A 19583-nucleotide genomic window follows, 5' to 3' on the forward strand; every position below is an offset into this window, starting at 1 on the left:
AAGGACTCCTACCTAATTCCTTTTATGACACAAACATGGTACTGATGCCTAAACCAGGTAGGATGAAAACAGAGAAAAAAAATTATAAACCAATCTCCCTAATGAATCTTGATATAAAAATCTTAAATAAAATATTAGCAAAGAGATTACAGAAAATCAACCCCAGGATAATACACCATGACCAATTAGGATTTATACCAGGAATGCAGGGCTGGTTCAATATTAAGAAAACTATTAGCATAATTAACTATATCAATAACCAAACTAACAAAAATCATATCATTATGTCAATAAATGCAGAAAAAGCATTTGATAAACTCCATCATCCATTCCTATTAAAAACATTAGAGAGTATAGGAATAAATAGACTTTTCCTTAAAATAGTCAGTAGCATCTATTTAAAATCATCAGCAAGCATCATATGTAATGGGGATAAACTAGAATCATTCCCAATAAGATCAGGGGTGAAACAAGGTTGTCCACTATCACTATTGCTATTCAATATTATATTAGAAATGCTAGCCTTGGCAATAAGAAAAGAAAAAGAAATTAAAGGAATTAGACTAGGTAATGAGGAAATCAAATTTTCAATCTTTGCAGATGATAGGATGGCACACTTAGAGAACCCCAGAGAATCAACTAAAAAGTTGTTAGAAATAATCTACAACTTTAGCAAAGTTGCAGGATACAAAATAAACCTACATAAATCATCAGCATTTTTATACATCACTAACAAAATCCAACAACAAGAGATACAAGGAGAAATTCCATTTAAATAACTGTTGATAATATAAAATATTTGGGGATTTATCTTTCAAGAGAAAGTCAGGAACTATATAAGCAAAACTACAAAACACTTTCCACACAAATAAAGTCAGATCTAAGCAACTGGAAAAATATCAAGTGCTAGTGGATGGGTCAAGCGAACATAATAAAGATGACAATACTTGCTAAACTAATCTATTTATTTAATGCTATACCAATCAAACTCCCAAGAAACTATTTTACTGAACTAGAAAAAATAACAACAAAATTCATCTGGAAGAACAAAAGGTCAAGAACTTCAAAGGAATTAATTTAGAGAAAAGTAAATGAAGGTGGCCTAGCTGTACCAGATCTAAAACTGTGGTCAAAACTGTGGTCATAAAGCAGTGGTCATCAAAACCATTTGGTACTGGCTAAGAAATAGAGAAGTTGATAAGTGGAATAAGTTAGGTTCACAGAATAAAATAGCCAATGACTATAACAATCTAGTATTTGACAAACCCAAAGGTCCCAGCTTTTGGGATAAGAATTCACTATTTGACAAAAACTGGGAAAAACTGGAAACTAGTATAGCAGAAAGTAGGCATAAACCCACACCTACCACCATATACCAAGATAAGGTTGAAATAGGTTCATTAAGGATGAGATTATAAACAAATTAAAAGAGCATAGGATAGTTTACCTCTAAGATTTGTGGAGGAGCAAGGAATTTGTGACCAAAAAAGAATTATTGATCATATTAACCAAATATTGACCAAAGAAGAATTATTGATCATAAAATAGATAATTTTGATTATATTAAGTTAAAAAGGTTTTGTACAAACAAAATTAATGCAGACAAGATTAGAAGGGAAGCAACAAACTGGGAAAACATTTTTACAATCAAAGGATCTGATTAAGGCTTCATTTCTAAAATATATAGATAAGTGACTTAAATTTATAAGAAATCAAGCTATTGTCCAATTGATAAATGGTCAAGGAATATGAACAGACATTTTCAGATGAAGAAATTGAAACTATTTGTAGCCACATGAAAAGATTCTCCAAATCGCTATTGATCAGAGAAATGAAAATTAAGACAACTCTGACCTATCACTGTCAGAATGGCTAAGATGACAGGAAAAGATAATGACGAATAATGGAGGGAATGTGGGAATACTGGGACTTTGATACATTGTTGGTGGAACTGAGAATGAATCCAATCATTCTGGAGAACAGTTTGGAACTATGTTCAAAAAGTTATCAAACTGTGCATACCCTTTGATCCACACAGTGTTTCTCCTGGGATTATATCCTAAAGAGATCTTAAAGGAGGAAAAGGGACCCATATCTGCGAAATTATTTGTGGCAGCTCTCTTTGTAGTGGCAAAAAATTGGAAACCGAGTGGATGCCCATCAATTGGAGAATGGCTGAATAAATTATGGTATATAAATGTTACAGAATATTATTGTTCTATAAGAAACAAACAGCAGGATGATTTCAGAGAGTCTTGGAGAGACTTATATGAACTGATGCTTAGTGAAGTGAGCAGGACTAGGAGATCATTATACACAGCAACAAGAAGACTATATGATGATCAATTCTGATGGACATGGCTTTCTTCAACATTGAGATGATTCAAACCAGTTGCACTTCTACAGTGATGAAGAGAGCCATTTACACCCAAAGAGAGAACCAGCATATTGAACACAACATAGCATTCTCATTTTCTCTGTTGTTATTTGCTTGCATTTTGTTTTCTTTCCCAGTTTTTCTTTTTCTTCCTTCTTGATCTGATTTTTCTTGTGCAACAAGATAACTGTATAAATATGTATACATATATTGGATTTAACATGTATTATACCACCTGCCAGCTAGGGGAGAAGGTGGGGGGAAAAAGGGGAAAATTTGGAACAAGGGTCAATGCAGAAAAAATTACCCATTCATATGCTTTGTAAATAAAAAGCTTTAATAATAATTTTAAAAATATAAGCATACAAGATGCCTTGAAAAAGAAAGAGAGAAAGGGAGGAAGGAAGGGAGAAAGGAAGGAAGGAAAGAAGGGAGGAAGGAAGAGAGGGAGGAAGGGAAAAAGGAAAGGAGGAAGAGAGAGGGAGAGAGGGAGGGAGGAAGAAACAAGCTCCCACTCCCCCTCCTCAACCCTGAAGGAATGCAAGACCATCAGAGGCTGCCCAAGGAGAGGAAGACTAGTGCAAGTTAGAAAAATGGAGCAGACCAACATATCAATCAATATTAGAATTTCAACAATGACTGTCTGTTGTACTTCTTAGCCTGGGCAAGTTAGAAAAAACCAGTCTTAAAAAAAAAAAAGAAGTAGGAAAACATCTGTAAGAAGATGTACAATTTTCCAGAAAAGAGATTTTTGAAGATCTAAAGAGTTTTAGAAATTGTTTCTAAGACTGGTGATAGTCAACTATTAGAAATACAAAGTCAAAAAAATAAAAAAATAAAATAAAATAAAATAAAAAATAAAATAAAATCATAATAAACTCAAAAAAAGAAAAAAAGAAAAAAAAAAGAAATACAAAGTCCCTACTATGTGCAAGACTGTATTAAGATTAGAGAAATTTCTTTTCTTGTCTTCATGGAGCTCACAGTCATAGATAGTATAACCTCAATATCTATGAGATCAAAAGGTACATAAGTGTTGTAAATCAAGTGCTATATGAGTTAGAAGTGTGAAGAAGAACTAATGAATACAAGAATCAAGGAAGAGGTGACACTGGAACTAAGGGGAAAGGACAACAGAGACTTATGACTTTATGCCTAGCAGAACAAAGATTTATAAAACCAATGAGTTAAAATTCTCCATATGTCTTTTATGATATATTTGCAAGTTCTGTAACCTCATGGAAATCACTTAATTTCCTCATTTGTAAAAGAAAAAGAGAAATATTCTTAATAGTTTTGTCACAGGATCACTGAGAGAAAAAAGATTTGTAAACTTTTAAAAAGAAATTCATGATTCTGAGCTTTACTCCCCTTGATATTCATTTTGAAAACTATGAATTTCAAATGCTATTCCAGGAAAAGGGATGACTTCATTGTTTTTTTTTTTTCCTCCTCATAATAAAATAAGGAACTCTATTAGTAGTCAGGATAAACCCAAATGTCCAATAATGTACTCGTTGCAGGTCTTTGCCCGCATAAATCACTGAGTTACACCTTCAAAATGGCTCCTAATAGCTTCCAAGATTTCATATCAAACAAAAAGTCACAGCTACTTGTTTTTGTCTTGACTTAGAAACAACAAAAATAATTTTTTTTTACAAGTCATCAATCAGAGGGTATTTTGTTTTGTTTTGTTTTGGGCAAAAATAAAAATATTTTAAATAGTAGGGAGGAAATCTGACAAAAATTGGTTTGAAATCCATCTTTTGGCAAGTGTAGGCCAAGGATGCACCTGGCCATGCCTTGAGTTTTCCATGTGTCATTTTCTGATAATTGAGGCACAAGAGAAAAAAGGCAATTTTTTGGCAACTTTGTCTAATAATCAAGGGCATGACTCACTCATTTGGGTTTCTAGTTGCCAAATATTTCAACTTTCAGCCAGATCTTTTAGCACATGACCATTCTGTATTATCCGATTCCAGATATGACACTATATCCACTGTGTCATCCAGCTATCTCTAGACAGTGCCAGATTTTGAGTTAGGAACTGAGTTCAAATCTGACATAACTATTTTAGACAATTTACATAATTTATCATTGTGTTCTAGAATAGTTGTACTAATTCATGATTCTACCAACAACCCCTTCCATAATGATGATTCCCATTTATTTTCTTCTGCCAATTTTATGAGTACAAGGTCAAACTTCTGGGTTATTCGATTAGTCTTTTTCTTCTCATTAGTGATTTAAAATATTCTTTCCCATAATAATTTTTATTTAACAGATTATTCATATCCTTTGATCTCTTATATATTGAGGAATTGTTTTTAATCTAATGTATTTATGTTACTTACCTATATAATTTGAATACTAAGTTCCTATCAGAGATATTTAATACAAATATTTTTTCCTATTCAACTACTTCTCTTGTACTAGATGTATTAATTTGTTTTATACACATAGAAGTTTTTCAATTTAATGTAATCAAAATTTTGTATTTTATCTTTTGTAGTTGTTTCTATATTTTGGTTAGGAATTCATCTATTCATAACTAGAAAATATATATGATATGCTTCTCTTCTTTTTTAATGGTATGGGTTTTAATATTCAGGTCACACATACATTTTGAATTTATTGTGAAATATGGTATAAGATATTATTTTAAATTCAATCATGCTTCTTTCCAATTTTCCCAGAATTACTTATCAAATATAGAATTCTTTTCTAGGTAATTTATATTTTAGGATTTATCAAATAGTAGATTATTGAGTATTATTATTTCTGAATCTCCCTTGTCCAGTCTGGTCTATTAATCTAATTTTCTATTTTTTTAACCAGTACCAAATAGTTTTTGAAGTAGAAGCTTTATTATAATAATTTTAGGTATAGAAGTTCTAATACCCCTTCATTCATTTTTCATATTTTCCCTTGATATTGTAGATTCTTTTTTCTTCTTAATGATGTTATTATTCTATCCAACTCTGAAACACCCGGCCATGAGCACTGAATATTTCTCTAGCTATTAAATTTGTTCCTTGTTTCTTTATGTATATTATGGAATTGAATCTATAGAAGTGTTGATTGTTATTTGGCAAATTGATGCCCAGATGTTTTATGCATTGTGTGGTTATTTTGAGTAGCTATTTCTATAGTTATTTCTATTATTGTCTCTTGGATTTTGTCAGAAATATATAGAGATGCTATTTTGTGATTTTTATCTCATAGGCTGCATCTTTGCTAAATCTATTATCTCACCAACCAATTGGTATAATTTTGTCTTCTCTTTGTTTTCAAGTCTTTAATTTCTTTTTCTTGTATTATTGCTGTTACTAAAATTTTTAAAACTATATTGAATAATAATAGGAATAAAAGGCATTCTTCTATTACCACCATATTTATTTTAAAAGTTTCTAGTATGCCATTGCATATGATGGTTACTTTTGGTTTTTAGTGTGTAAAAATAACCTGTGACAATACATTTTTAGGGTTTTTAACACAAATGAGTGTTGTACTTTATCAAATTTTTTTCTGCATATATTGAGATAATAATGTGATTTGGGGTAGTTTTATTTTAATATGAATAATTATGTTGATTATTTTCCTAACGTTTCCTAACGTTTGTTGCATCCCTGATATAAATTCAAACTGATTGTGATGAGTGATTTATGGAATAAACATCTATGTTTTGCAAGATTTTAATTAAAAATTTTTCATTGCTATTCCTTAATGATATTAGTCTGTTGTTCTCCATTTGTGTTTAATCCTTCCTTAACTTATATACTAGAACAATATATTTTGTCACAAAATGAGTTTCATACAGTGTTTTTGTCCTAATATTTTAGAATAATTTGTGTAGCAAAAGTATTAATAGCAAAAGTATTAACTGTTCTTTAAAAGTTTGATAAACTCTTCTTGAAAATCCATCAGGGTCAGAAGCTTATTTTTTTTTTGCTCTAGTGATTCTTTTTTAGCTAGCTTAATTTCTTTTTCTGAGTTCGGATTCTTTATAATCTTTATTTGCTATTTTGTTAATTTATATGTTTAATTTTTTAAGGTAATTCTTTTTGGTGTGTTCTTTTTTGTACTTAGTTTTTCTTGCATATAACTATTCGTTGTGACTATATTTTAACAGACAGGAAAAGACTTATTATGCAAGTGGGTGTTATCCCTGAGTCAACTGTCTATGTACAGTCAGACCATTGACTCATCAGAGTTAATATCAGAATGTATAATAAACAAAAAGGAAGAGCAATATTGAGAAAAATATATAGTACAAAATTAAGAATATTTAAGCTTGAATTATTTCAACAATTTATTGAAAATCCAAAATTAGAAATGGGCAGCAGAAATCACATCCACATTAACTATAAAAATGTTATTCAGAAGTTTAACACATGGAAATTAAATACTATGACAAGGAGATCAAAATAACCCAGAAAATACCTTAGATATCAAACATTTGATTTTCTTGATAAATGGAGAAAGATGATTGCCTAAGGTAATATCAGATTAGAATCTTACAAAAAAAAAGATGATGGATGATTATGAGCAATATGATCTCATAAGGCAAAGAGAAGCAGTGGAAAGTAAAAGCAGTCTAAAGAAAGTTTGGCAAGAAATCCAGCTAAACAAGGTCATCTTCATGGCATTCAAAGATAAAAATGCACAAATGTCTACAAACACAGGCAAAAAAAAGATTTGCAAAAAAAATTACAAGAAGTTTTTTTTTTTCCATCAAGGATAGTGGAACCACTAGAACTGCACCCTAATATCACAATTCTTGGGATATTTACAGAAAGAACAGAAAACACTAAAGAGAACAAAGAGAAGAAAAGTATTCAGATTGAATTGAATATATACAAAGGATACACATACACACATACATAAATAAATAGATCAGAAATAGTGATACAATTGAGGGACTTATTTACAAGGTATCTAATGGAAGGAAGATTTCAAAGATAATGGTTACCCAAAAAAGGCAACCATGAACAAATAAATAACAACTGACTTATATGCCTACTCTTCTATCTAGAAGACCATCATGAAAGTCATCTATTCATAAATTGAGGGAATATTCATTGAGGATATCAAGTAGAGGGCAAACAGACATTTATGAATATTTAACTATGAATTATTTTCCTTTGTGAAAATTTACTGGAAAGTTCAAGAAATATAAGATTCCTTTGTGCTTGTTATCAATTACGGAAAAACATTTACCTAGGTAAGACAAGGTAATACTGTACATATTCTTTTACTATAAAGTGTCTCCTATCCATCTGTATCTATCAAGCTAATTCAAGATTGCTTGGAAAATATAATGGAAATAATTGTGTTCATTGACACTGAGAATGAACGTTATATGAACAATAAAATAGCAAAATATATGCTAGCAACAAGTGTTTGTCACTGTGATGATGGAGGAGATCCAGTGTAAAGTATAGGTCCAAAAAGGATTTCTTATAAATGATGAGGTTTTCCAGATGCTGCAAGGAGAGAGAGAGAGAGAGAGAGAGAGAGAGAGAGAGAGAGAGAGAGAGAGAGAGAGAGAATATGAGAATTTTCTGGAAGGTATTTCTCATCAATAAAAAGAGTTTAATCTCATCATACACACAGGAATGATCAAATGGATGGAGAATGTATATTGCCTAGATGTCAAAATGTATCTGAAAAGATACCCTAAAGATCTTGTCCAGTAGTATATACATAAAGATATATCTACAGAAATAATATAGATGAACAATGAGCTGATCTCTGACTAGAAAAAAAAAAAGAAGAGAAGATATGGTTCCTTTCAGGAAACAGCAAATACTTACATGGTGTATGTGGCAAGAAGAATGAAATATATAATCAATATAGAACTTTTAAGAATAAAAATAAAGGATGATATCAAAGAATTACACAACAGAAAAAGAAGATGTACTGGTGGCAAAAGCAAAAAAATGCATTTGGGAAGCCAGAATACTCCAAAGATACTCTCATAACACTGGGCAAAATTGAAGAAGGCTTCTATAGGGTTGGCAAGATTTTTTGTAGCGAATGTTTGGGAAAAGTAAGCATGGATGAGTTGTGAACTGCATCATTGGAAGGAACCCAATTAATGAAGTGACAACTGTAATGATTTTACTGTGACCTCTTTGTATAGCATGAGGGGGATCCTGAGTTTTCAAAGACTGTCCTAACAAAAGACAAAATCCATGTTTAGTTTCATTAAGTTCAAAAGGTTTTGAATAAGTTGAGTTTTATGCTTATCCTCTGAGCCCTAGCTTGGGAAGGAGAGCACAGGCTTATCATTAGAAGGTTGTCCTGGCGCTAGGTAGATGATGTGTATGTAGAGAGGTAATAGTATTGGCCACAAAAACTCATATCATAATCAGCCAATGCATACACATTGTACTCCGCATTCCTGGAGGAAGTAACTAGAGGAATGAATAAAAAAACCTTTAAAAGATTTAAGTTAAGTTGATTTCTATTACACTAATGTTATCATGATTACAGATAATTTGATACTGAAGAACAAAACATCTTTAAATCTACTATGGCTGAGATAACCTTATCAGGACAAGTTATTATAGTGATTCATTGATATTGGATCAAACAATACTCTACTGGCTATAAGCAGTTTCTTTTACATTTTTTTTTTTCCCTTTTACTATGGCCAAGGTTACTGTCTCATGGCAAATTCCAAGATTCTTTTTAAGGGACATCGAAGGATAAGACTGAGCCAGTTACCATTTTAGGTAAGAATAGGTATGAGGGATATATTCATTATAACTGAACCATATGAGCCATCAGTTAGGTGAAGGCATAGTGCAGTGGAAAACATACTGGACCTGGAACTAGAGGAATTGAGCTCAATTATCAAGTCTGGGCATAAATGTTTAACAATAGGTAAGGAAGTCTATTACTAGTAAATCAGAAGTTGGATTTGAACTCAAGTCTTCCTGATTCCAGTTCCAGGACTCTATCCCCAGTAACACCTATTTATTGCCTTTCTTTTCCTCTTCATTTCTTCTTCTCCGCATAGCAATTGGTATAGGAATTTTGTACTAATGGTTTTCTAGACATAATTATAGAATACAAAAAAGCATGTCTAACTGAGATGGAACTTTTGGCAAGAGCTAAGGCATTATGAAATTGTGCCTTGTTTATCCTCAATGTCCTTCACCAACAGAGAATTAAATGGTCTATAGCTCAATAAATCAATTCTAGTTATCTTCCTAAGGCATAAAGATTATGTGACTCATCCAGGTTCGCATAGCTAATACTTAAATGTCAAAGGTTGGATAAAAAGCCAAGTCTTCCTCACCCCAAGTTTATCATTTTATCTACTTTGCTGTGCATCCTCTACTACATAGAGACACTTAATAATATTTTTCATTAATCAATAATTAATTTAACCAAATCAATCTAGGTCAATGTCCTTAATTATAGTAGCAGAGTAAGGGCTTTACTCAGATTGTTTCTGGTCTTCAGTAATTTTCTACTACTTATATTACATGTTCTTATTTTCAGTTATGCTATTTATCATATTGGTATGGATTTAATTAGTCATTCATGGCTTCTTTTGAATGCCCTCTTTCTCTTCCCACATAAATCACTTTCTTTTTGCTCTTTCTCTTCATCTCAAGAACTAGGATTCTCACCCACCTGTATTTCTTTTTCTTAAAGGGCTTAGTCATATAATTTTATATCGAGCTTGCTGTCTTCCTCTTTGTCCTCCCTTTAATTCTCTTATTTCTCCCTCTTCCTCCTTCCTTGCTCATTGGATTGACATCTGATGAAGCTATTTCCTCTGAATAGGCACCCTCTCTGTTTCTCAGCAGGAGCTGCCTTCTTTCTGTTTTATTGCTGTATTATGTGTTCCTCTCTAACAACATTTCCTGCCTTCTATCAGCTTTTTATCCCTCTTCTCTGACTGAAATCCATCTTCTTTCTTGTTCTTCTCTCCCTTTCTTCCTGTAGCCATCCACTGCCTTCTCATTCTCCTTCAGATTCAGGTAATGTCCTTGTGTTTATTTAGGTCAATGACAGACAGGCTTCTCTCTTAGATGATAGTAGGTTGGACACCAATGTCCCTAATGAAACCCTAAGGTCTAACCCTAAACTAAGGCAATCAAAAAAGCTAAAAAACAAAAACAAAAACAAAAATCTACAATAGTTAAAAATAAAAGCTAACAGTATTTTTGACAGTGTGAATAGAAGCAGAGAATTCAGGAAAAAAATTAAGGTGATAATATTCTGTCATACTCAAGTCATGTAGGAAGAACTGTGTTCAGTTTATGGAATATTTTCAGAAAAGGGCAGTTACAATATTGAAAGGATAGGAGGTTATGTCACTTGAGAATCAGTTCAAAGAACTTTGAATGTTTAAGATAAGAGGAAAAAAGACTTGAATAGGACATGAAACTATATTCAGATTGGGGGGGGGGGGGCTAAGGCAATTAGGGTTAAATAATTTGCCCAGGGTCACACAACTAAGAAGTGTTAGGTGTCTGAGAGCAGATTTGAACTCAGGTCCTCCTGACTTCAGGGCTGATGCTCTATCCACTGTACCACCTAATGGCACAGGTTTCATAAGACAGATTTCGGATTTCTTAAAAGTTGTAATAGAGAAGCCAGATAAGACTTTTCCTGTTTGGATCTAAGGAGGGAAGAAAAATGGGTATTGACTCAATATAAAAACTTTAAAATCATTAGAATTATCCAAAAGTTGAATGAGCCTCTTTAGGAGGTAATAATGATTTCATTTCTAAAATGCTTTTAGGTCTTCAAAGGATTTCTTAATAATAATCCTATGACATATGTAGCATAAATAATATCATGCTCATTTTACTAATGAGGAAACTAGAAGTTGGAGAGATTAAGTAATTTGTCCAATATCATTCAATTTTCATAAAGAAATATAGGCCTGAAGTTGGAAGAGAACTCAGAAATTATCTTGTATAACCTTTTCATTTTGCTTGATTCTGTGGGTAAGTAGCGTTGGTCAGTCACTCCTATTTACCCACTTCCATCCAACTAATGACTCATTTCTTAAATGGGCTTCCTAGTTTAAATATTCCTTTTTTTTTTTTTGAGAAGTCATATCAAAGAAAATGTAATAAAATATTTTTAAAAAACTGAAAATCTAAGTCTAAAATCTCTAAATCTATATCTCTGCAGGCCAGGCCTTAACCAGAAATGGAAAGTTGCTTAATAAGCAACACATAGCTTTGAAGATAGAATACTCCATTTGAAAAAAAAATTCTAGGGGGAGGGAAGAGAGGGAGAAAAATTTGGAACTCAAAAATCTTATAAAAATGCATATTGAAAACTAGCTCTACATGTAATTGGAAAAAATAAAATACTATTTAAAATTAAAAAGGAAAAAAAATAATTCTCTCCTGTTGGTATATGTAAATAAATGAGTGGATAGGGAAAAGGTACAGAAGAAATTTTTGCTCAGGGGACACATTCATTGTCTCTTCTGGCTACCCAGTAGCATTTCTAGCCTTTTCATATGCAAATGAACTAATCAAACCTTCTCTTGTTTACAAGGTATGAATGAGCCAAATTTTACATCTTTTACTGGGTAGAGAATGATTCACTTATATCTGAAAGGGGCTCACCCTTGTAAAGACAAGGAAAGAATGAAATCTGAATAGCATGCATCCTTATATTTTACTGCTCATATTTGTTCTTTACCGCCTAAAAATTGGCCAAAGTCTTATATACAGATCAAAAAAATATGGTCCAGATTTGAGATCCAAAGAACTTTCCTGAAGATATATGTCTGTGGTAAATGCCAGAGGCAGATCTGAACTTAGGGACTCAAACTTGAGCGTCCATATTCTCTTCTTTGTACCAGGTTGTTAGAACCAATATTCAAAACCAGATCTCCAATAGTCCTTTGTGCTCTATTGACTTTTCAAGGGGAGAATGGATGACCACTTGTCAAGGAAGCTATCAAGGAAACATTGTCAAATATGTTTTGATCTATATTACTACTGAGATTTCTTCAACTTATGTTCAATGATCCTATAAAGGTGCTAAAAGGAAAAACTGGCAACAATTCTTCATCACAATGCAAAAGGAATTCTTTAATTAAAGAATATGGAAAGGTTTGAATCTATGGTTCTTATCCTTTCAATAAAGGAGCAAGGTCATCTTCTGAAATGGCAATGCTTAAGAAGAATAGAAATTGTTTGGAATGTTTGGAAGTAGAAAATAGGGTAAAATGTTAAAGTACAGAAGAAGATCATTACAAAGGTAAGAGGACCCAGCTGAAATTAAATAGTCAGAGAATCCAATCAATTCATTTAGTGACATTCTCTGTTCACTATCAGAAGCCCTAAAATAAGAAATAAGAGAAAGAATAGTGGGATTTGCTCAGTATTTAAAATTGGCAAGTTAATTTTCACTGGTCCATTGCCAAATGGCCAAGGAAAGAAAAAAATTCTTGAAAAAGAATACAGAAATTACTGATTCAACAGAAAGTCTTGGAAAAGAAGATGATGCATCTTTCTGTAGCCTGGGAGGCATGTTGCTGGTTACACAGACACAAAAAGGACCAAATTTGAACAAAGGATTTGAGGTACAGAAGATACATAGCTTCTTAGGAACCTCATTCAGCCTTTACTCTTTTTGCCTTCCCTTTTCCATTCATTTGCATGGAAAAGCTAAGGATCTTCTAGGTTTCAAGAAAATTTAGGGATTTCAGACCTATAGCCCTTTTCTGTGTGTCTGTACATATGTATTCATATGTATGTATATTTATATTTTTAAACGTAGACCTTCCTCCATTGCTTTGTGATTTATTTTTGTATTCCTGTAAGTGGATGAATGAAGACTCAAAGAAATTTCTAATACTCAGTCAGATAGTTGTCCAGGACACTGGACCATAATTCATCTCAGACAAATTAAGTGCCTATAATTTCTAATTATCTTGCTGTATATTCTATGGTCCAAAAGAGGCTAAGATTCTGAGAAATGATAAATCTCTTTCCTTACAAAGGAAAAAGCCTTTTTTTTTCCCTCAGCCTAATGTCTGTAGCTATGAAGGTATGATCTCTTCTAAGAGGAATAAAGTTTAGAAGCTTTTTCTAATCCCTCTTAATTCAAATGCCTTTTACTTATTTCCTATTTATCCTCTGTAAGCTTGTTTGTATATATTTGTTCGATTGTCGTCTCCCTTTATGCAGTAAGCTCCTTGAGGGGAAGGAATGTGTTTTGCCTACTTAGCATAGTGTCTAGCATGTAGCATATGCTTAAAGAATGTTTATTGATTGACTGACTGATTAACCTTTTTCTCTAAGATTAAAAAGTCAGAGGCTCTCTTCTTTTTTAAGGGGATAAAATGGGTCTTCAGTTAAGAACCAAGGCTTAAATCCTGTAAGTGGCAAAAGGTTAAAAAAAAAAAAAAAAAAAAAAACCGAGTGAGAAGTAGAGGGAGAGTCCTACCTGTGCAGTACTTAGCATCAGCCACATGATGATGTTTGGGTACAGGCTGAGCAGAAATCCCCAAGTGCAGGTCCAATAGGGAGAAGTTTCTGATGGTAGTTGGTGAAGATCCATTAGCATGGTGATAACAGAAAGCATTAGTGACCCTGAAGAAAATGGAAATGTGCTTTGTTCCTCCGGGTATAGCCTAGCTACATGTAAACACTTATCAAAGATGTGTCCTAGACATACATTTTTCCTTGTGGGGCTGTTCCCAGACAACAATCTTCTGACAGCATATTCTCTGCATCTATTCTCTTATTGTAATCTCTGTGTCTATTCTTCCCACGGATAGAATTTCTCTCTGTGGGGAAAACGGACCCCAAATTGGTATGTGTGTGCATAGGAGGTAGAGAGGAAAAGGGTTTTCTATGGCTATTTTTCTCACTGTTATTTTATGCCTTTACCTTGAACTAACTGTGTCTTCTGGTTAATTAGTAAACACATTGGTGGGGTCTCAACAACTATGTGTTTAAAGGAATACACATCCATACAAATTATGGAGAGACTCATAACCAAAAATAGCTTTGCCATTTTCAAGAAGGGTGATTCTAGGCACTAGGTTGCAATTGTTATATTGTTATTTTTGAAGTCCATTTAACCATATACCTAAGTTGTTTTCTGTCTTTAACACATTTTTCCAGATTTTAATTTAACTCGACTTACTTCAGTTTTCTCTAGACAAATTCAGAAACCTTTAAAGGAGAGGAAAATTGTCCTTTAAGAGATCCCCCAGATATTCAAAGAAAATCCATCAAGTAAACTTTTTTGAGGTGAGATATGCTATCAAAACACTTCCCCATGGGGTCCCCTTTGAGCCCCAAAGTTTCCCTATAGTCAAGGGAAAGTGTCAGAACAGATACCTAAATTCAACTTCTGAGTGATGTTATTTTACTTACAGTTCAATAGGGTGTTAGAAGCCTCAAACGAATAAAGTAACTTTCTAGTTGCTTATAGAAATCTTCACCAAGCAAGTCTATGACATAATGCTACCAGTTCCCTGCCAAACAGCCACTAAAAATTGAATTAGGATCAGACACTCATCTCTTAATGAGGACCTGTGTTTTCTGTTCTATGGGGGCTCATTTTTATCCCTGTGCAATCAGGGAGCCTCTGACTTGTTCAGAATCCATCTCCATGAACCGGTGACAGCTGAATTCCATTCAGTTTGGAGTAATAATAATCATTCGTGTTATTGATTTCTGCTGCGGCTAATGGCCGCTTTTCAGGATGAATAATGGGAGAACAGCGCCTCTGTGGCACGTGTTGAAAGTTCCGTCTCAGTAATGATTGAATGCTCCCTTGGGGGGGCATGAATAAATCAGAGAAAACAGATGCACCAATTACTAAACTCCCTACTCCATTCACTGCTGAAGGAGAGAAAAAAAAAGTTAATTAGCTAATGATAAAAAGCATACTACGTTCAGGTTATTTTATTCTAGGGTTTTCTCTGAAGTAAACAAGATAGGGTCATGACATATGATATTAAAGCATTGTCATCAAATAAGAAACTACCCAGTATAATTTGTCACCTACAGGCAGATCAAATGTCAGTGCAGACAACTCTCAATCTAAACAAGCGGGATTCCAGATTTAGCTTTTGGAGAACAAACAGCATATGGCCATTAAAAGAAAATTAGATTTTTTTTTTTTGCAAGAGTCCCTGAAAGCTGGAAGGAAAATATTGTTACCTACCTGGTTTGTTCTTTCCACATCCTCAAAATTAGGTAAGTCAAAGGGATGGAGGGCTGGTGTGTTTGTGCAAACATTTTCTGAAGCTGTCAGTCAATACTGGGTGAAGTGTTCAGCAGCTAGAAGTCTGTGGCTTGTCATTACTATTCCCAGATATGCCCTGTGAAGCAAAGCTAAAAATTCAACAAAGCAGCTACCTTCCACTCAGGTGTTTTCCTTTTCTTTTTTCTCTTTTCTCTGCCTTTTCGTTGTCATTCTTTCCCTAAGGAACAGTAAGCATGTTATATAACCTGTTTGCCACAAAGCTAGAATCCTCATATCCACCACACAAGGTAGGTAAAAATTATTCAGGAAAAGAGGAGAATTTACAAAGAATGGTAAAGGTTTGGAATAACCATGGGGAAGCACAGTAGGGAATCAAGAAGTAGTCAAATGATTTTTAAAGCAACAGCAAGTAACATGAAAAAAAATGGTGAAATAGGAAGCAATGCTGCCCAACTCCCCTACAGTTAAGAAAAATGTCAGATTGAGTGGTGATTGGAAAATTTAAGTTTGATTCATTGTTCCAGCCCCAGATAACAAATTTGAACCACTGGCAAGTGATCAGAGAAGAAATTGCAGAACAGAGGTAATTTGAGATTGTGGAGTTCTGAACAGAATCGGAGTTATAGCTCCCACAGCTAGCCAGGTAATAGGGCCTGGGGCTGTACCCAGCTCCATCTAGGACTAAGGCTACAGCTGTGTTGTCCAGACCCAAACTGGGGTCTGAAGCTTAGAAAATCTGAGAGCTTAGCAGTCAGACTGTATATTTGGACAAAATGCTTAAGCCCCTTGGAAAGAAAGACATACCCTGGCCCCAAACAATTCCTTTGATACTTGAAGCTTCATATCTGGACAAGTAGTGGCAAGACCACAGATAAAATAGCCCAGGATTGTATAAAGCCATAACAGTCCCAAAAGAACTTCACACACCTGGCCCTAACACAAAGTTTCAATTTGGGGAGTAAAACTGGAAGACTGAATAAGCAAACAGTTAAGCGAAAAAGATAATGAGATATTAAGGTAACTGGGATGCCCAAGACACAAGACCAGAACGTAGAATAACTCCCAAAACACCTATAAGCAAAGTCTTTCCAAAGAAAGATAGTTGGACCACAATATCAATAAGTATTCCTAGAATAAGATTTTTAAGCATATTTTTCTCTTTTGTTTATAAATGAAATTATGTAATAAGATAAATGAACATGTTAAAGAATTAGAAAAGAAATTAAAGTTTTTGATGTCTAGAGGAACGGAGTGGTGGGGAGAGAGGGAGAAAAATTTGGAATACAATGTTTTTCTTTTTTTTTATTTTATAGCTTTTTATTTATTTTTTAATTTATTTTATTTTTTTTTATATGCATGGGTAATTTTATAGCATTGACAATTGCCAAATCTTTTGTTCCAATTTTTCCCCTACTTGCCCCCATCTCCTCCTCCAGATGGCAGGTTGACCAATGCATGTTAAATATGTTAAAGTATAAATTAAATACAATATCAGTATACATGTCCAAAACAGTTATTTTGTTGTATAAAAAGAATTGGACTTTGAAATAGTGTATTATTAGCCTGTGAAGAAAATCAAAAATGCAGGCAGACAAAAACATAGGAATTCTATGTAATGGTTCATAGTCATCTCCCAGAGGTCTTTCTCTGGGTATAGCTAGTTCAGTTCATTCCTGCTCCATTGGAGCTGATTTGGTTCATCTCATTGTTGAAAAGAGCCACGTCCATCAGAATTGATCATCATATAGTATTGTTGTTGATGTAAGTTCATCAGTTCATTTAAGTCTCTCCAGGCCTTTCTGAAATCATCCTGTTGGTCATTTCTTACTGAACAATAATATTCCATAATATTCATATACCACAATTTATTCAGCCATTCTCCAATTGATGGGCATGCACTCAGTTTCTAGTTTCTGGCCCCTACAAAGAGGGCTGCACATTCTTGCACATACAGTTTTTTTCCCTCCTTTAATATCTCTTTGGGATATAAGCCCAGTAGTAACACTGCTGGATCAAAGACTATGCACAGTTTGATAACTTTTTGAGCATAGTTCCAAATTGCTCTCCAGAATGGCTGGATGTATTCACAATTCCACCAACAATGGAATACAAGATTTTTCAAGAGTGAATGTTGAAAACTATCTTTGCATGTATTTTGGAAAATAAAAAGCTATTATTAACTTTTTTTAAAAAGGAATGAAAGTTTTGGAGGAAAGACTTCAAAAAAGAATTAACGATTTAGTACAAAAAGTATAAAGTTTTACCCCCCCCCAAAAAAAATCAGACTCTCTGAAAATTAGAATGGAATAAAAACAAGATAAGATGAAATATTAGAACAAAATCAACATATTGAAAAAATAGAAGAAAATATAAAGTATTTTATATCTAGGAAAAAACAACTTATATGGAAAACAGATCAAGGAGAAATAGCATAAGGAACTTGGATTTCCTGGTAGCCATAAAAAAGAGCTTTATTATTATATTCCTTTTAATAAAAAACAAAAAAGACACTACCCAGATATATTTGAACAAGAGGACAAAATGAAAATAGAAAGAATCAACCAATAACCTCCTAAAAGAAACTCTCAAATAAAAACTCCTAAAAATATCATAGCCCACACCCAGAGTTCCAACTCAAAGCAACAATGATCCCCTTCAAATTGGCTAGCAGAAACTTACATGGGGATCTCATAATAGTTTCTTGGAAAAATACCATTGAATGAATGGAATAACAAGTAAGTCTATAGTCCTTAATCTTAAAGTGTTCATATTTTATTTTTTTCCATTTAATTTTATTCTATTTTCAGTTCAGATTTTCTTTCTCTCACAAACCCTTCCCCCATTCATTGAGAAGGCAAGAAATACAAAACTCATTACAAATATGAAGTCATGCAAAACACATTTTCATATTAACCATGTTCTGGAGGGAGCAGGAGGGGAAGTAAAGAAAAGAAAATGAAAAAAGAAAATAAATATACTTCAGTCTATACTCTGAGTCCATTAGTTCTCTTATCTAAAGATGGATTATATTTTCCAATAGCTTCATTCTTATAGAAAGTGACAACACATATAGAGAAATGGTGGCAAAGGAGGCAGTTTTAGTCTAAGCAATTGCAGGGATTATGAACAGCTGATTATTATGCCCTTTCAGTGAACAACATAATCTTGTTTTGCTTAGTATTTCCTGGAGCAAAAGGTGGAAAAAGGTAAAAGAAATGGGAAAGGGGATGGAATAGAGTTATTGCAGGAGAGATGGCAAGATACCCCCATTGGGCAGGACCTGATATCCTGGTTGGGACATTGATTAATTGATTGGATGGGATATAAAGCATATTAAAGACAAGCTTGATATAGTGGATTGGGTAAATTAGCCATCGGTCACTATTTAATAAGGACAGCTCAGTCCCAGTCCAAAGCTGATTAGCTCAAGGAACTGAGCTAATTTCTCTGAGGAACATTTCTTAAGAAATCTAGTCTAAATCATATTAGTTCCTACTGGGGGTAAAAAAGGGGAGCAGCCGGGCAGGGCACCGGGCTTGGCCCATGATGCAAGAACAGCAAATGATGGGCTGGAGTTCACGTGGGAGAATTAGCATAACATACTTGTAAAAAGTTGAAAGGAACAAATGGGCCTGGGGAAGAAAACAGCTAAATACTATTCTGAAGCAGTTTGCATTTATGTTTTCATCTCATTCCTTACTCCCATCAGTATAAAGTCCTTAAGGACAGGAGCTTATTTGATCTTTGTGTCCATAGCACCTAGCAAATTATACATTGTGTCCATTAACACCTAGCAAAACCTAATTAGTGCTTGTTGAATTAAGTCGAATTGAATTAAAATAATTGATTATGAGGAAAGGGTTAGATCTGATAGTAATTTTTTTTTTAATTTCTCTTAGTTCTGTATAAAGGAAGCAACCAGTATAGGATAGAATTGTAGAATCCTTTCCAGAGTCAACACATTTTTAAATCTAGCTAAGAAATAACT

At 33.5% G+C, this 19583-nt stretch overlaps 1 long non-coding RNA gene across 1 annotated transcript in view; it reads right to left on the reverse strand.

The window, feature by feature from the left end:
- LOC127553259 (uncharacterized) overlaps positions 1-14890 on the reverse strand; it is a 44446-nt gene extending 29556 nt beyond the window's left edge. The window contains exons 1-2 of the long non-coding RNA XR_007951708.1: positions 14758-14890; positions 13820-13908 (exon numbers count right to left, since the gene is read on the reverse strand). This is a non-coding gene — a long non-coding RNA (uncharacterized LOC127553259). The remainder of the gene's footprint in view (positions 1-13819; positions 13909-14757) is intronic.
- Between the last annotated feature and the right edge of the window lie 4693 nt (positions 14891-19583).

This window comes from Antechinus flavipes, chromosome 3 (assembly GCF_016432865.1).
Source record: "Antechinus flavipes isolate AdamAnt ecotype Samford, QLD, Australia chromosome 3, AdamAnt_v2, whole genome shotgun sequence".
NCBI classification, from domain to species: domain Eukaryota; kingdom Metazoa; phylum Chordata; class Mammalia; order Dasyuromorphia; family Dasyuridae; genus Antechinus; species Antechinus flavipes.